Genomic DNA, 15,777 nt, shown 5'->3' on the forward strand with positions numbered 1-15,777 from the left:
CAATAGGTTTAGCCAGAGCATTTACAACACGACCCAAGTAAGCCTCACTCACGGGTATCTGAGCAATTCTTCCTGTTGCTTTTACAAAACTTCCCTCTTGTATCATCAACCCATCGCCCATTAATACAATCCCAACATTTTTGGATTCCAAATTCAGAGCAATACCCTAGTACCTTCTGCAAATTCGACTAATTCACCTGACATTATTTCACCAAGACCTATAATACGAGCAATCCCATCCCCCACTTGAACTACGCGACCTATATTCTCAATCCCTACTTTCCTATTATATTGTTCAATACGTTCGCGGAGAATTTTATGAATTTCGTCGACTCGAAGGGTTGCCATTAGTGTTTCTTGACTCTTTTTTCGGAAGCAAGGGGAAAAATAATGCCTAAATTCTAAACGAAAGTAGAAGTTCAAGGCCTAATTAATTTAATTATTTCTTCCATTCCAGGGACCCGAGAATGCCAATATTAGCACGAATCGTACGGAAATGTAACTCGGTATTCAAACAACTATTCAGAGTTCCTAGAGCTCCTTGTACGGCCTGTTGGAAAACCCGCTGTCGGACCTGATTCATTGCCCTTTGTTTTTCAAATAAAGGGTTTCGTTTTTAGACTTTTCCAATTGTTCCAAACTAATAGAAGTAGCATTAATCAAATTTGCTTTTTCTCGTTCTATCTCAGAGTATCCATTCATTCGATACTCATCCGCTTCTAGTTCGACTTTCTGTAATCGAATCCGAGCTTTTTCGAGTTGCTCAATGGTCCCTCTACGCAATTCTTCTGAATTTCGAATAGTACTCAAGATCCTCTGTTTTCGATTATCTAATAAATCTTTTAATGAAAGTAGATTATTTTGTAAGTTTACAACTTTTATGATCTCTTCCCGAACCAAACATGAATCTTTCGATTCATTTGGCTCTCACGCTCCTTTTTTTTTTTCTATAGCTATTTCCATATCTTTTTTTTAAGTAATGAGCCTATCCTCTATCTTCTTTTTTATGTTTATATTTCAATATACCGAAACCTATATAAGACTAGATAAATATTAAGAGGACTCTTCCGCCTAGATAAAAATATATCATGGTCAGCAAAGTTGTTTCTTTATTTTTATTTGCCCTCTAGTTAATAATTTCAATTTCATTAAGAAAAACTAACTAAATAAATGGAAAATGAAAATTAATAGAATTCTTTTTTATTTTTTTTTTCTTCAAATCCAAAAAATTTCTCTTTTTTATACATAGGTCGTCGATTCGGCATTGGTTAAAAAAGGGCAGGGTGCCCCCTTTTTTTTCTAGTAAATAGTTCAAACCATTTTATCGATATGAGTGTTCTATATCAGATAAATTTTACATTAGCTATTTCCCGTTTAAATTGGTACTAATACTAATATAGTTGTAGAAAGAGTACCTCTTTTTGCCTGGACTTCAAGCAGTTTAGCTTTAACCGTGTTAATGGTCTCACATTCTTGGTTTATAGAGAATCAAAGTTGATTTACCAATGAGTCGCGAAATGCTATGGTTCTTCCATATGATTTCTGAATTTATTCAGAAGTAATTCGTCGAGATCGTGCACCCTTTTCTTATTTATCCGAAAAATACTAAAAAATATTATAAAGTGCAGCCGGATAGATCCAATCTATTCTTGAAATAGACAACTCGCACACACTCCCTTTCCAAAAAAAATCAAAACACCAACCACTACAGTTAGATTTATTAGATTTGTTGCTAAAATATCGGTATTAAGCCCGAAACTGCCAGCGGATGGCCAGTGAGCTAAAAAAACGAAAGAATGGGTTACATTTTTCATATGCTCTCCTCTTATAGATAGGACGAACAAAGAACAAAGTTTTTCGATCACTTACTTCGCTCGCCCTTTTTTGATCGGTTTTTTTAATGCAAATAGATTCAATCTAGTAATTTCTTTTAGATTAAGTCTTACGTCTTGTTTGACCGGTGAAAGACTTCCTTTGTTGAAATGTTCTGTTCCCAAAATTCCTAAAATAAAAGGAAAAAACTTTCCACTTTCCTAAACTAAGGACGGGAAATAAGAAGGTGAGCATATCTTCTAAATTAATAATACTCAACTCAGCCCTTCCTAGAATGGGGTATTATCTGTCCCGATAAATAGATAATTCCAGGAGTAATAAATAGGAGTAAATTAAATAAAGTATTGATATAATTGGAATTGTGGAAGCAAATACCAATTTACTAAAAAAAGAAAAAAGTATCTAATCGAAATCGAAAGAATTTTTTTTTTAAGATTAAACAAAAGGGTTCGCAAATAAAAGCGCTAGTGCCACAACTAGTCCATAAATTGTTAAAGCTTCCATAAAAGCTAGACTAAGCAATAAAGTACCTCGTATTTTACCTTCTGCTTCTGGCTGTCTCGCAATACCTTCTACAGCTTGTCCTGCAGCAGTACCTTGACCAACTCCAGGTCCAATAGAAGCAAGCCCTACGGCCAATCCAGCAGCAATAACAGAAGCAGCAGCAATTAGTGGATTCATGGTGAGTAGTTCCTCGTGTCAAAAAAAAGAAATGGTTAAGGATACAATCAACCAATAAATTCTTACTTCTAAGCTCTATTGGGAGAAGTAAAGTAACTAAAAAGTACAAATTGAAATCAAATTGAAATGATAATGTGAATTGTCCGAACTACATAGAAGGGAATTCCATATCCATATATCGGATTAGATAATGAATCTAACCTAGGAATATATAATATAATATCCTATATATATACATTTGTTTCTTCTATTTTGTTTGCATATTTTCTCATTTTCTATTGAATCGGATTCTAAAATCATTGCTTAAAGTGGAAACCTGCATAAAAGAGGACTCCACTTATAGACATTAAGGATATTATAGTATAGATCTAGCCTGACTCCACCCTCCTTAATGCATATATACTTTGAAAATTCCATAATATAGTCTATTCTATTCTCTCTCCTACAACTCTAGGCTATATATTCATACGCATTTCTAACTATTTTTTTGCAACCAAGCAGATTATCTGGAACCATGCATGAATTGAGCTAAGCTGCAAAAAAAAAAAAATACTATTTCCAAAAAGAGTCAATTCAATGATGACCCTCCATGGATTCACCTATATAGGCTGCGGCTAATGTTGCAAAAATAAGAGCTTGAATACCGCTTGTAAATAATCCAAGAAACATGACCGGTATAGGGATTACTAAGGGGACTAAAGAAACAAGAACAACAACGACTAATTCATCCGCCAATATATTCCCGAAAAGTCGAAAGCTAAGCGATAATGGTTTTGTGAAATCTTCTAGGATGTTAATTGGTAAAAGGATTGGAGTTGGTTTAATATATTTCTCGAAATAGCTCAATCCTTTTTTGCTAAGACCAGCATAAAAATATGCCGCTGACGTGAGTAAAGCTAAAGCAACAGTAGTATTTATATCATTCGTGGGCGCTGCTAATTCCCCATGGGGTAACTCTATAATTTTCCAAGGTAAAAGAGCACCCGACCAATTCGAAACAAAAATAAAAAGGAACATAGTTCCAATAAAGGGAACCCAGGGACCATATTCTTCTCCAATCTGAGTTTTGCTCAAGTCTCGAATAAACTCAAGGACATATTCAAAAAAATTCTGACCGTCGGTCGGGATGGTTTGTGGATTCCGAACAGCTATGACAACTGAACCTAGCAAGATAGTAATTACGACCCAAGAAGTGATGAGTACTTGGGCATGAATTTGGAAACCTCCTATTTGCCAATAGAAGTGTTGGCCTACTTCTACACCCGATATATCGTATAACCCCTTGAGTGTTTTAATGGAACAAGGTATAATATTCATATTGTCCTCTGATAAAAATTGAACTTCAAAAAAGGAATTCTTTTGATTCAACCATCTCTTTCTCAACTCAGCAACTTGAAGTATTAATCTTATATTTAGGATACCAAGAAAGCACATCAGATCATAATATATATCAATACCCTCTAATATATATCAATATTCCCCTTCTTTTTTCTATGCAAAAAAAATTCTATGCAAAAAAAAAGATATAGTAAAGTAAGTGATTCCATAAATTTACGCAGTTGCCCAAGAATTCACTATATATTCTTAATCAACGATTTCTTATATAGAGAGAACGGCCCTCACAAATTGAAAATACTAATTTGTTAAGAATCAATCGAATTGAAGTCATAGTGTCATCGTTGGCTGGAATCGATATATTCGCGAGATCCGGGTCACAATTTGTATCGACTAAAGAAATAGTAGGAATCCCCAAAATGGCACATTCCCGAAGAGCTATATACTCTTTTTGCTGATCAAGGACGATCACAATGTCTGGCAATCTCGTCATATATTTGATCCCGCCGAGATACCTTTGCAAAGTAGATAATTTTCTCTTCAAGATTGCCACATCTCTTTTTGGGAGATGGTGGAATTTTCCCATTTTTTCTTCTGCTCTTAAGTCTCTAAATTGAGAAAGTCTAGTTTTCGTAATCGACCAATTCGTTAACATACCACTGAACCACTTTTTATTAACATAATGACAACGAGCCCTTATTGCAGCTGATGCTACTAAATCTGTTGCTCTTTTTTTGGTACCAACAATTAAGAAACTTTTTCCCTGACTTGCTGCATCAAAAACTAAATCACAAGCTTCTGATAAAAAACGAGCCGTTCTAGCGAGATTTATAATATGAGTACCTTTACGCTTTGCCGAAATGTAAGGGGCCATTTTAGGATTCCATTTCTTAATACCATGACCAAAATGAACTCCTGCTTCTATCATCTCTTTCAAATTAATGTTCCAATATCTTCTTGTCATTTTTTCCACACTTCCTTTTTTTTAATCCTACCATTCCATTACGGAATTTAGTTCTTTTTGAAGATTAAGAAAGATCCGAAATAGCTTGAAATAAATAATAATTGTTCCGAGAGAACCTTGTACTAAGATAAGAGTTGGCCATTGATACATGGTATAAACATAACCACCTTAATGAATTAACTGACTTGTTTTACTTATTAAAATAAAAATCTTAAAAATCTAAAATTTGACCTGTTAGTGTTCTAAGTTCAAAAGTCTAGTAAAGTAAAAAATATTTTTATGGGGGTTCTTATGTCTCATAAAAATTGTTTGTTACGTCAGAATCTGAAGAAACTAATTCTGTATGGAGAAACAAAAAATCTCTCATTTCCGACGCGAATAGATTTTTTTTTTTTATTTCGAAATAAAGGTTCTTGTCTTGTGGGGAACGATGCACAAATTTTTGGAATCCGGTACCAACAGGTATAATCCCCCCCAGAACTACGTTTTCTTTCAAGCCTTTCAACCAATCAATGCGACCTCGTAGGGCAGCTTTTGCTAAAACTCGAGCAGTTTCTTGAAAACTTGCTTCAGATATGAAACTTTGGGTATTCAGGGAAGCCCTTGTTATTCCCAATAAGATTGCCCGATAATAGATCGATTCATCCAAAGCTCGTCCTGCTCGTTCCGCTCGCAATAGTCCGATTAATTCCCCAGGCGAAAAAACATTAGACATTCCATCTTCGGAAACCCGCACTTTTGATGTTACTTGGCGTATAATAATCTCTATATGTCTATTATGGATCTGTACCCCTTGGGATCGATAAACCTTTTGGATTTTATTAACCAAAGAGATACGACTTTGGGCTATGGTTAGCTCAGCTCCAATCAAGAATCCCCAAGGGACCCCAAGAATTCTTGGTATACGCTCATTCCAATCCTCAATTCTCCTTTCGAGATTCGGGGATAATGAATCAATTGAACGCGCTTCAAAGATTTGTTCCACTTTTGGAAGACCTTGCGTTATGTCACTAGATCTCGATTTTTCATATATAAACGTAACTAACCTATCTCCCTTGTAAAGGATTTCTCCATAATGACCATTAACAGTTGCTCCTGTAGTGGCCAAATAAGGTTTAGCTGCTCTTATAACAAAGGAATTCATATTTACAATGAAAATTTGACCGGATTTTTTTATGTGCGATTTAAATAGACATACATTTTCACAAATAAATTGTCCAAGGTGAATTATTGCCAATGTCTCTTCCCAAGAATCATGATGGACAAAGTGACAATTCAAAAGGAATGGATCCAACATTATGTTACTATCGAAATTAGAAATCCTTTTATTTTCATCTATTAAAGAGTATTTAAGTTCTTGAAGTACTTGGAAGGTTTGTTTTAAATTGTCAACGAACAAATATTTTTTTAACAGGATTTTATTATGCGTTAGTAAATAGTAAGATGAAGAAAAATGCGATATACTAGCTACAATAGCGCCTAAGGGCCCAAAAATTTCTCGAATAGGAATTCTAGGATTCCATTCTTTTATCGCATTGGGATGTTTTGAATTCTTGAATAAACCAATTCGAGAACAGTTGGATGCCGACAAAATCATCAAAGAGTGGTATTCTTTATTTCGATTCAACAAAGTGCCAATAGCTTCTGGATGTTGGCTAAGTGATTCAATCTTCGCCTTGGAATAAAAAGAATTGATATTGGCGCGATCTAACCTATTATGGGGAATCGGTCCTGCACTTGTCCTACCATACCTTTTTCGTGTATACGAAATAGTGGACTTGACTAACTCAATTCTTAGGAAATCGCGAATAAGATCATTTGCTCTTACCTCAACAAGGGAAGCACCAGCCTTTTCTTTTTCTTCTTGTTCCCAATTCACTACTAAGCAAGTTCTAACAAATTGACTATTTGTGTGATAAATTCTTTGAGTTAACTTGCTATTTTCATGAGAAATAAAATTGACAAGTCGAATTTGGAGATTATTTTCTTCTTGCAAGAGATCCTGCGGGAAAAGTGTTGCTAAATTTCTTCCTTCGTCCATTTCATATGCCACTGTAGGGCGAACGGAAACAAAATACTTTTCCTTGCTCTTGAGAATTTTTTTCCGTTGAACATAGACCCAATTTTTCCTTTTTTTTGATTCCTTAGAATCTTTTTTTTGTCTTTCTGGCGGTATCAAACAGCCACCTAATATCTTATCCGCCTCTTCAGGAAAATGAATATCTCCGGAAAATATTTTGAGTTCCGTATGGCTTTTTTTTCTCTTCACTCGGACCAGTCCGCCTAGTCGACTTCTTGTATTTTTTGTGAGTTGTGTATTCACTCCAATAATACTATTGTCAAGTATCTTTAGGGATGAAGATCTCGGCAAGATATGAAGTTCTTGAAGAATGAAAAAAAACCGATCTACTTCTTTTTGGTATTTTAGACTAAATTCTTTTGTTCCTCGATGCTCAATCAAACCCTCTTTTTTTAAGATGGAATCTTCCTCTGGGCTCTCGTATTCGTCCTCTGAATCTTCTTCTGAGTCTTCCTCTAAAGTACCATATTTTTCCTCTGCGCTTTCCCCGGGGCTGCCATATTCGTCTTCTGAGTCTTCCTCTAGAGTTCCATATTCGTCCTCTTGGGTCCTATATTTGCTCTCTGGGCTCCCATATTCCTCTTCTGAGTCTTTCTCTAAAGTCCTATATTCGTTCTCTGGGTTCCCATATTCGTTTTCTGGGCTCCCATATTCGTCTTCTAGGGTTTCATATTCGTATTCGTCTTCTAGGATTCCATATTTAGATTCTTCTAGGGTTTCATATTCATATTCGTCCTCTCGGGTCCTGTATTCGTCTTCTAGGGTCTCATATTCCTCTTCTGAGTCTTCCGCTCGAGTCCTATATTCTTCTTCTAGGGTCCTATATCTAAATTTAACAATTCCTGAACCCTTTTTATCTTTTCTGTATCGGGGATCGTCAAAATAAGCAAAAATAGTATTTCTACGTAAAACACCCATAAGGGGGATTTCAATCGAAATCCCAAAACAGGATATTAGTTCTTTCTCTTGTTCTTGATGATATTGTAATGGAATGACGAACCTATTTCTTCGCTTTTTCGCCAACAAATCTGAATTATCTTGAAAAATAGAAGGATAGATAAAATTCCAATGGCCATTGGACATGATTCGATCCGACGTTGAATAATCAAGAATTTCCCTATCTTTTTTACCATAAGTATTCATTTGATCTTGATCCTTGTGGAGTGAAAAAGACGCTATACTGGATCTGCACATACTTACTGACAATATCCATAAATGGCTTGTTTTTGGTAATCGGCGAAGATTACCATATTGATATTCGGGCGCATGGTAAACATCAGTACTCCAGTGCATTTCGCCGTCTGATTCAGAATAAATATGCTTTTGTACCCTTTCTTTAAAATGTAAAGTGGACGTTCCGGCACGAATCTCCGCAATTACTTGTTCGGATTTTACATATTGATCATTTTGCACTAGAATCAAGCTTTTTGAGGGAATATTCACACTATATAGAATATCTTGACTCTGAATAGTTACATGCAAGTCTATATAACATAGAAAAGCAGGCTGCCCATGACGGGTACGTGTGGGGTGAACCAAATTCTCATTGAATTTTATTTTTCCATTCGAAGGGGATCGTACAAGGTCGGCAGTACCCCCTGTGAATACTCCGCCAGTATGAAAAGTTCTTAATGTTAGTTGAGTCCCTGGCTCCCCAATTGATTGACCTGCAATAATACCTACGGCTTCTCCCAATTCGACCAGATCACTATGAGTAGGACTCCGGCCATAGCATAATTGACAGATCCAAGAAGTGCTTCGGCAAGTAAAGGGGGTTCTAATATATATTGGTTGTGCTCGAAATGGTTGTGCTCGAAAGGCAGTTATGAATCGATTGACTAATCCAATTCCAATATCTTGATTTCGCGCGGCAATGCATCGTGAACCGATATATATATCGTCTGCTAATACACGACCAATTAGTGTTTGGACAAAAAGTTTTTCCGTCATCCCATTTTGAGGACTTACAGAAATACCTCGGATAGTACCACAATCTCTTCTACGCACAATAATATGTTGAACTACTTCAACAAGTCTACGTGTAAGATATCCAGCATCTGCTGTTCGCACAGCAGTATCTACAACCCCTTTGCGGGCTCCATAGCAGGAAATTATATATTCTGTCAAAGAAAGTCCCTCGCGTAAATTGCTTTGAATAGGTAAATCAATCATTTGTCCTTGAGGGTCCGACATTAATCCTCTCATACCTACTAATTGGTGTACTTGAGATGCATTTCCTCTGGCTCCTGAAAAAGACATTAGATAGACTGGATTAGAAGGATCCGTTATCCGAAAATTTGAATTCATTTCTTGTTTCAAATATTCACTTGTCGCATACCATATCTCAACAGATTGGCGTAATTTTTCTACCGCGTGTACAGCCCCATAATAATAGTGTTTCTCCAAAAGAAAACTCTGTTGTTCCGCGTCTTGGACTAACCATCCCTTAGAGGGTATTGTTAAAAGATCCTCGATTCCTAACGAAATCGATGTAGTAGTGGCTTGATGGAAGCCCAGAGTCTTTAGTTGATCCAGTATATGGGATGTATATCCCATTCCAAAATGATCTATTAATCTGCTAATAAGTCGTTTCATACCAGTTCCGTCTATCTCTTTATTATGAAAGACCAGATTGGCCCGTTCCGCCATACATAAGTACCCCCTTTTCGGCTGAGTAGGATTCGACAATTGCTGAGTAGGATTCGACAATGGGCCTGAGTCAGTGATTCGAAAATTTAATTAACTTAATTGCCTCAATCTCAATCTGGATTCGCGTGGCAAATAATGATGATACTAGGGAAATCGGAATGCCCCCCGAAAGGGGAGGGGCATCGCCGAATCTAACTTTCTTGTTTAGGTAGTGTATGAATAGGCCTGACTAAATCCTTGTATGGCTTCCTCTATTTCTCTATAAAAAGAAATATGACCAAGAGTGGTTCGAATGTATATCGAACGAATTTCTTTTTTTCTATTTCCCATTATTAGATAGTGGGCATAAATCTCATGATAAGTCCCCAAAGATTCATATTGAACTTCAATCGGAACTTCTCTTGACCCAATGACGCGTTGATCCAGGTTCCATCGTAGCCACAAGGGACTATCTAAACTGATTAGTTTTTGTCTATAAGCTCCCAGTGCATCATAAGAACTAGAAAAATGGGGTTCTTTATCTTTCCTATATTTAAAATTATTATTATTATTGTAATTTACTTTTAGATTTGGGTAGTTTCTGCAACTATTATATCTATTTGCACAAATACCTCGACGCTTTCCAATCGTTAATACATAAAGCCCGATAAGCATGTCTTGGGTTGGTACGCAAATAGGATCCCCAATAGCGGGAGATAAGAGATTCATATGAGAAAACATAAGTAAACGGGCTTCTGCCTGAGCTTCCAAGGATAAAGGTAGATGAACAGCCATTTGATCTCCATCAAAGTCCGCATTGAAACCCTTACACACTAATGGGTGTAAAGAAATAGTACGCCCCTCTACTAAAGTGGGTTGAAAGGCCTGTATGCCTAATCTATGCAGGGTAGGTGCTCTATTTAACAGTACAGGATGTCCCCGCATAACTTCTTGAAGTATTTCCCATACAATGGGTTCTTTTTCCCAAATTTTCCTTTTAGCAATCCTTACATTAGAAGTGGCGCGTTTCGTGATTAAATCGCGAATTACAAATAGCTGAAAAAGCTTTATTGCTATCTCTAGAGGTAATCCACATTGATGTAATGAAAGCGAAGGACCCACAACAATGACAGAACGCCCCGAGTAATCGACCCGTTTCCCAAGCAGAGTCTCGCGAAACCTTCCCTCTTTACCTTCAATTACATCTGAAAGTGATTTGTATACTTTATTGTGACCATCCCTCGTCGGTTGCCCGCGGGACCCACTATCAAGAAGTGTATCCACGGCTTCTTGTACCAATTTTTCCTGGCACATTACTAAATCTGCTGGCGCTAATTCACTTCTTTTTAATAGATAGGCAAGATTGTTGTTCCGACGGATAACTCTCTTATAAAGTTCATTAATGTCTGAAGTCACTACTTTATCTCCAGACCTATAAACAATAGGTCTCAATTCGGGAGGAAGAACCGGTAATAAGCACAAAACCATCCATTCTGGTTCTACATTTGTTTGAATAAAATGTTTCGCCAATTGCATGCGTCTAATCAAAAAAACTTTTCTTATTCGTCTTTTTCTATCTTCCCACTCATCTCCACTATACCCCTCGTCTTCTAATTCCTTCCATTCGACCAAAGAATTCTCTATAATAATTCGCAAATCCAAATCTGCTAATTGTTCTCTAATAGCACCTGCTCCTGTCGCAATTTCCCGATTTCGAAATGTTGCAAAGCCTGGGGTAGAAAAAAAGGGAGAAATGCTGTGGTTACAGGATGCAATTTCCTCTTCGAATAAACCTCGTAATCGTAAAAAAGTGGGTTTTTTAGTGCTGGGCCTAGCAAAAGAGAAATCGCCGTATACTAGGCCCTCCAACTTCTTAAGAGGTTTATCTAAAAGATTCGCGATATAACTAGGAAGACCTTTCAAATACCACACATGAGTCACGGGACATGCGAGTTTGATGTATCCCATTTGATATCTTCGTATCCGAGAATCCACAAATTCGACCCCGCATTTTTGGCAAAATCTTTCGTCTTCGTTTTCAGCTCCGCTCGCTCGAGAATTGCCACAAGCGCAAATCCCGCTTTTTATGGGTCCAAAGATTCTTTCGCAAAACAATCCATCTTTTTCTGGTTTATCGGTTTTATAATGAAAAGTAGAGGGCCTTGTGACTTCGCCAACGACTTCTCCATTAGGTAGGTTTTTGTTAGCCCAAGCCTTTATTTGTTGAGGGGAAACGAGTCCAATTTGAAGTTGTTGATGTTTATATTGGTCAATCATAAAATAGAAATAAGAAAAGAATTTATATTTATTCCGATCAAACTTCCTCCCTATTAACCTGGAAGTTCTTTTCAGATACAAGGAAATGATTCAGTTCTAGAGCCAAAGATCGTAGTTCTCGAACGAGCACTCGAAAAGATTCTGGAGGATCCTCATGATTAGGTATTCTTTTTCCCCAGATCGTAGCATTAAGTATTTCTTGGCGAGCTATAAGATGGTCAGATTTATAAGTAAGTATCTCTTGTAAAATATGAGCAACACCAAATCCTTCTAAAGCCCAAACTTCCATTTCTCCTACTCGTTGTCCCCCTTGCTTGGCTCTTCCTCTAACCGGTTGTTGTGTAACAAGTGAGTAGGGCCCAGTAGAACGCCCATGAATTTTCTCATCAACTTGATGAATTAATTTTAAGATATAGGACTTCCCTATTAGAACAGGTTGCTCAAAGGGGTCGCCTGTTCTTCCATCAAATATTCTGCTTTTTCCCGGGTACTCGGGTTCAAATACCCATGGATTTTTTGTTTCTTTACTGGCTTCATATAATTCTGAAAACACAAGTTTTCTTGAAGCCTCTTGCTCATATCTCTCATCAAAGGGTGCTATTCTATAATGTTTCTTTAGCAGATCCCCCGCTAATCCGAGCGAGCTTTCAAATATTTGTCCCACATTCATTCGGGAGGGTACTCCTAAGGGATTGAAGACCATATCAACGGGTGTTCCATCTTGCAAATAGGGCATATCTTGCCTAGGCAAAATTTTGGAAATGATCCCTTTATTCCCATGTCTTCCGGCTACTTTATCCCCAACTTTGATTTCACGTTTCTGTAAAATATATACACGAACCATTATGTCGAGCGGGTCCCTTTGGATCCATTTCACATCGATAACGCGCCCTCTTCCACCTATAGGTAATTTCAGAGAAGTTTCTTTTGAAGTGGAAACCTCAAGGCCAAATATGGCCCGTAATAATCCAGCTTCCGCGATATAAGATGATTCGCTCGCTATCTGAGGCGTTAATTTACCTACTAAAATATCACCAGTTTCTACCCAGGATCCCAACCTAACAACTCCATTTCTGTCCAAATTGCGGAGTAAATGTTCTTCTAGATGTGGTATTTCTTTAGTGATTTTTTCAGCGGAGCCCTGGCTTGTCGTATCCGTCTGAATTTCATATTTCCGGATGTGAAAAGAGGTATAAATATCTTCATATACCAAACGTTCGCTAATTAGTACTGCGTCTTCAAAATTGTAACCTTCCCATGGCATATAAGCTACTAATACGTTTTTTCCTAAAGCAAGTTCGCCCCCAATTGTAGCAGCTCCTTCTGCTAAAATTTGTCCTTTTTTAATGGATTTACCCCGTGGAACCCGGGGTTTTTGGTGCATACAAGTATTTTTGTTAGAGCGACGGTGGTTAACTAAAGGAATACTTATAGTCTTCCCACTACTTGATAAAAGTATCTTATGACTATCAGTAGAAATGATCTTTCCCTCGCGTTCGGCTATAATGGAAACCCTCGAATCTAGAGCTGTTTGGCGTTCCAATCCAGTTCCAACAATGCATTTCTCGGACCGAGAAAGCGGAACTGCTTGGCGCTGCATATTAGAACTCATTAAAGCCCGATTCGCATCATTGTGCTCAATAAAAGGAATGAGAGAACCCCCAATAGAAAAATATTGGAAAGGAAAAATACTTCTAACATGAATCTGTTCCCATGCAATAGTCAAGAATTCTTGACGGTATCTAGCCGGAACAACCTGTTCTTCCTGAATACCTTGATTCAAGGACAAAGAATTTCCTGCTGCTATCATATAATATTCATCTCTATTTGGTGATAGATAAACCACCTGTCTCTCTTTTTTTTCTTTTGCTTTCTCAGCAGATATTTCATAAAACGGACTCTCTATGGATCCCCACAAGTGATCAATTCTCGCATGAATTGTTAAGGATCCAGTAAGTCCAACATTGATTCCTTCAGACGTGTCAATTGGACAAATACGCCCATAGTGACTCGGATGAATATCTCGGCTCCGAAAACTTGCGGTTCTCCCCGTCAACCCTCCAGGACCTAAACAACTCACTTTTCGCCCATGAACAGTTTGTGTCAATGGATTCGTTTGATCAAAAACTTGAGATAACGGGTATGTGCCAAAAAAGGTCTCATAAGTAGTTATTAATAAAATTGAAGTTGAAGTTGGAGTTACCAAAGTTTGGGGAGTCGGTTTCGATTGACGTATGAATACTCTACGAATAGTTTTTTGAACTGCATGTTGTAAACGACCAAGAGCCAATCCGAATTGATCTTGTAACAGATCCGCAACCGAACGAATACGTTTATTTTTCAAGTGATTCATATCGTCATCGTCAAGTATACCCGTTCCAAATTTCATTCCAATCAAATGATCCGTAGCGGCCAATACATCTCGTGGTAACAAGAATGTATTGTTCTGAGGAATATCAAGATTAAGTCTCCGATTCATATTTCGTCGACCAATCCTTCCTAATTCACATTTTTGTTGAAAAAATTTCTTTTGTAATTCCTCGCATAAGGACTCCGAAAATACCAGGTCCCCACCTACACAAGCAAATTGTTGATAAAACTCCAAAATAGCTTTTTCTTTTGACTCAATCCTCTTCTTCTCTTTAGCATTCGGGAAAGACAAGAAAATTTCAGGGTAGGAAACATTATCCAGAATTTCTCTTAGATTCGAACCCATAGCTGATGATAGAACTAGAATAGATATCTTTTGTTTTCTACTCACGCGAGCCCATATCCTTTCTTTTTTATCAATTGCTAATTCCGATCTCCCCCCCCAATCTGATATTATAGTGCCAGTGTAGATAGAAATTCCCTTATGATCTAATTCCGAGCGGTAGTAAATACCAGGACTTAGCAATATTTGATTGATCACAATTCGGTATATTCCATTTATAATAAAGGTTCCTAAGGAATTCATTATAGGAATGTTTCCGATAGAAATGGTTTGCTTTTGCACATCGAAACCAAAAATTAATCTCGCAGATACATATAATTCGGAAGAATAGGTGAGTGATTCATACACAGCATCTCTTTCTTTTATCGAGGGTTCTAGCAGTTGATATCCTTTCGCAAATAATTGAAATGCAATTTCGTGATCTGGATCTTTAATTGTTGGAAACTTGTCAAGTTCTTCTGCCAAGGCTTGATTAATGAACCTACAAAATCCCTCGAATTGGATCTGACTAAATCCGGGTATTGTGGACATTCCCTCGTTTCCATTCCGGAGCATCTTAATCTTAAGTTTCCTGTTTATCAAAGAAAAATTCCATTATCAGCTCACTCTTCATCAATCCCTATGGATCGATCTAGCAATCATGGAATCTATATTCTGTTTACTGAATCACATGAAATTCTAGGGAACTCCACATACGTATTTCATATATGTATTTCATACATATGAATAGAGACCATTTGGACGAAAGTTCGAGTTTGCCAGGGGTACAAATGAAATGAAAATGAATTGATAAAACATTCCTACAAAAAAAATTCTGCCACTTATACTTTATGTTATGATATTCTAATCAGATTGGATGGCAAAGATTTCTCATTTTATCTCCTTTCTATGAATGTAATAAAGCCGTAATATAATATACTAGAAAGTTTGACTTTACTTCGATTTAGAATAGCGTGCTTACTTTAATTTCTCAAAATAATTTGAGGGTTCTTTTTTATTTCGGATCGGAGTAGTATAATTGCTAGAAAATTCAGTATTTCATTGTGGAATTCTAAAATAAAGTAAGTCCCTTTTTTAAGTACATGCCAATCTAGTTATCCACCTCTCCCCATATCCATGCTTTTCTTTTATCGTAATTTCACTTGGGTACGCCAAGATAGTCAGGTTATACTCTATATCAGAGCAAATTTCCTTTTTTTATTCAAGATATTTAATTTAATACTTTGAAAAATTAAAGCATGATTCCCCATAGAGATATGTACATAA

The sequence above is a fragment of the Triticum urartu genome, unplaced genomic scaffold (genome assembly GCF_056163025.1).
Source record: "Triticum urartu cultivar PI428250 unplaced genomic scaffold, HENAU_Tu73 scaffold2, whole genome shotgun sequence".
Lineage (NCBI taxonomy): Eukaryota > Viridiplantae > Streptophyta > Magnoliopsida > Poales > Poaceae > Triticum > Triticum urartu.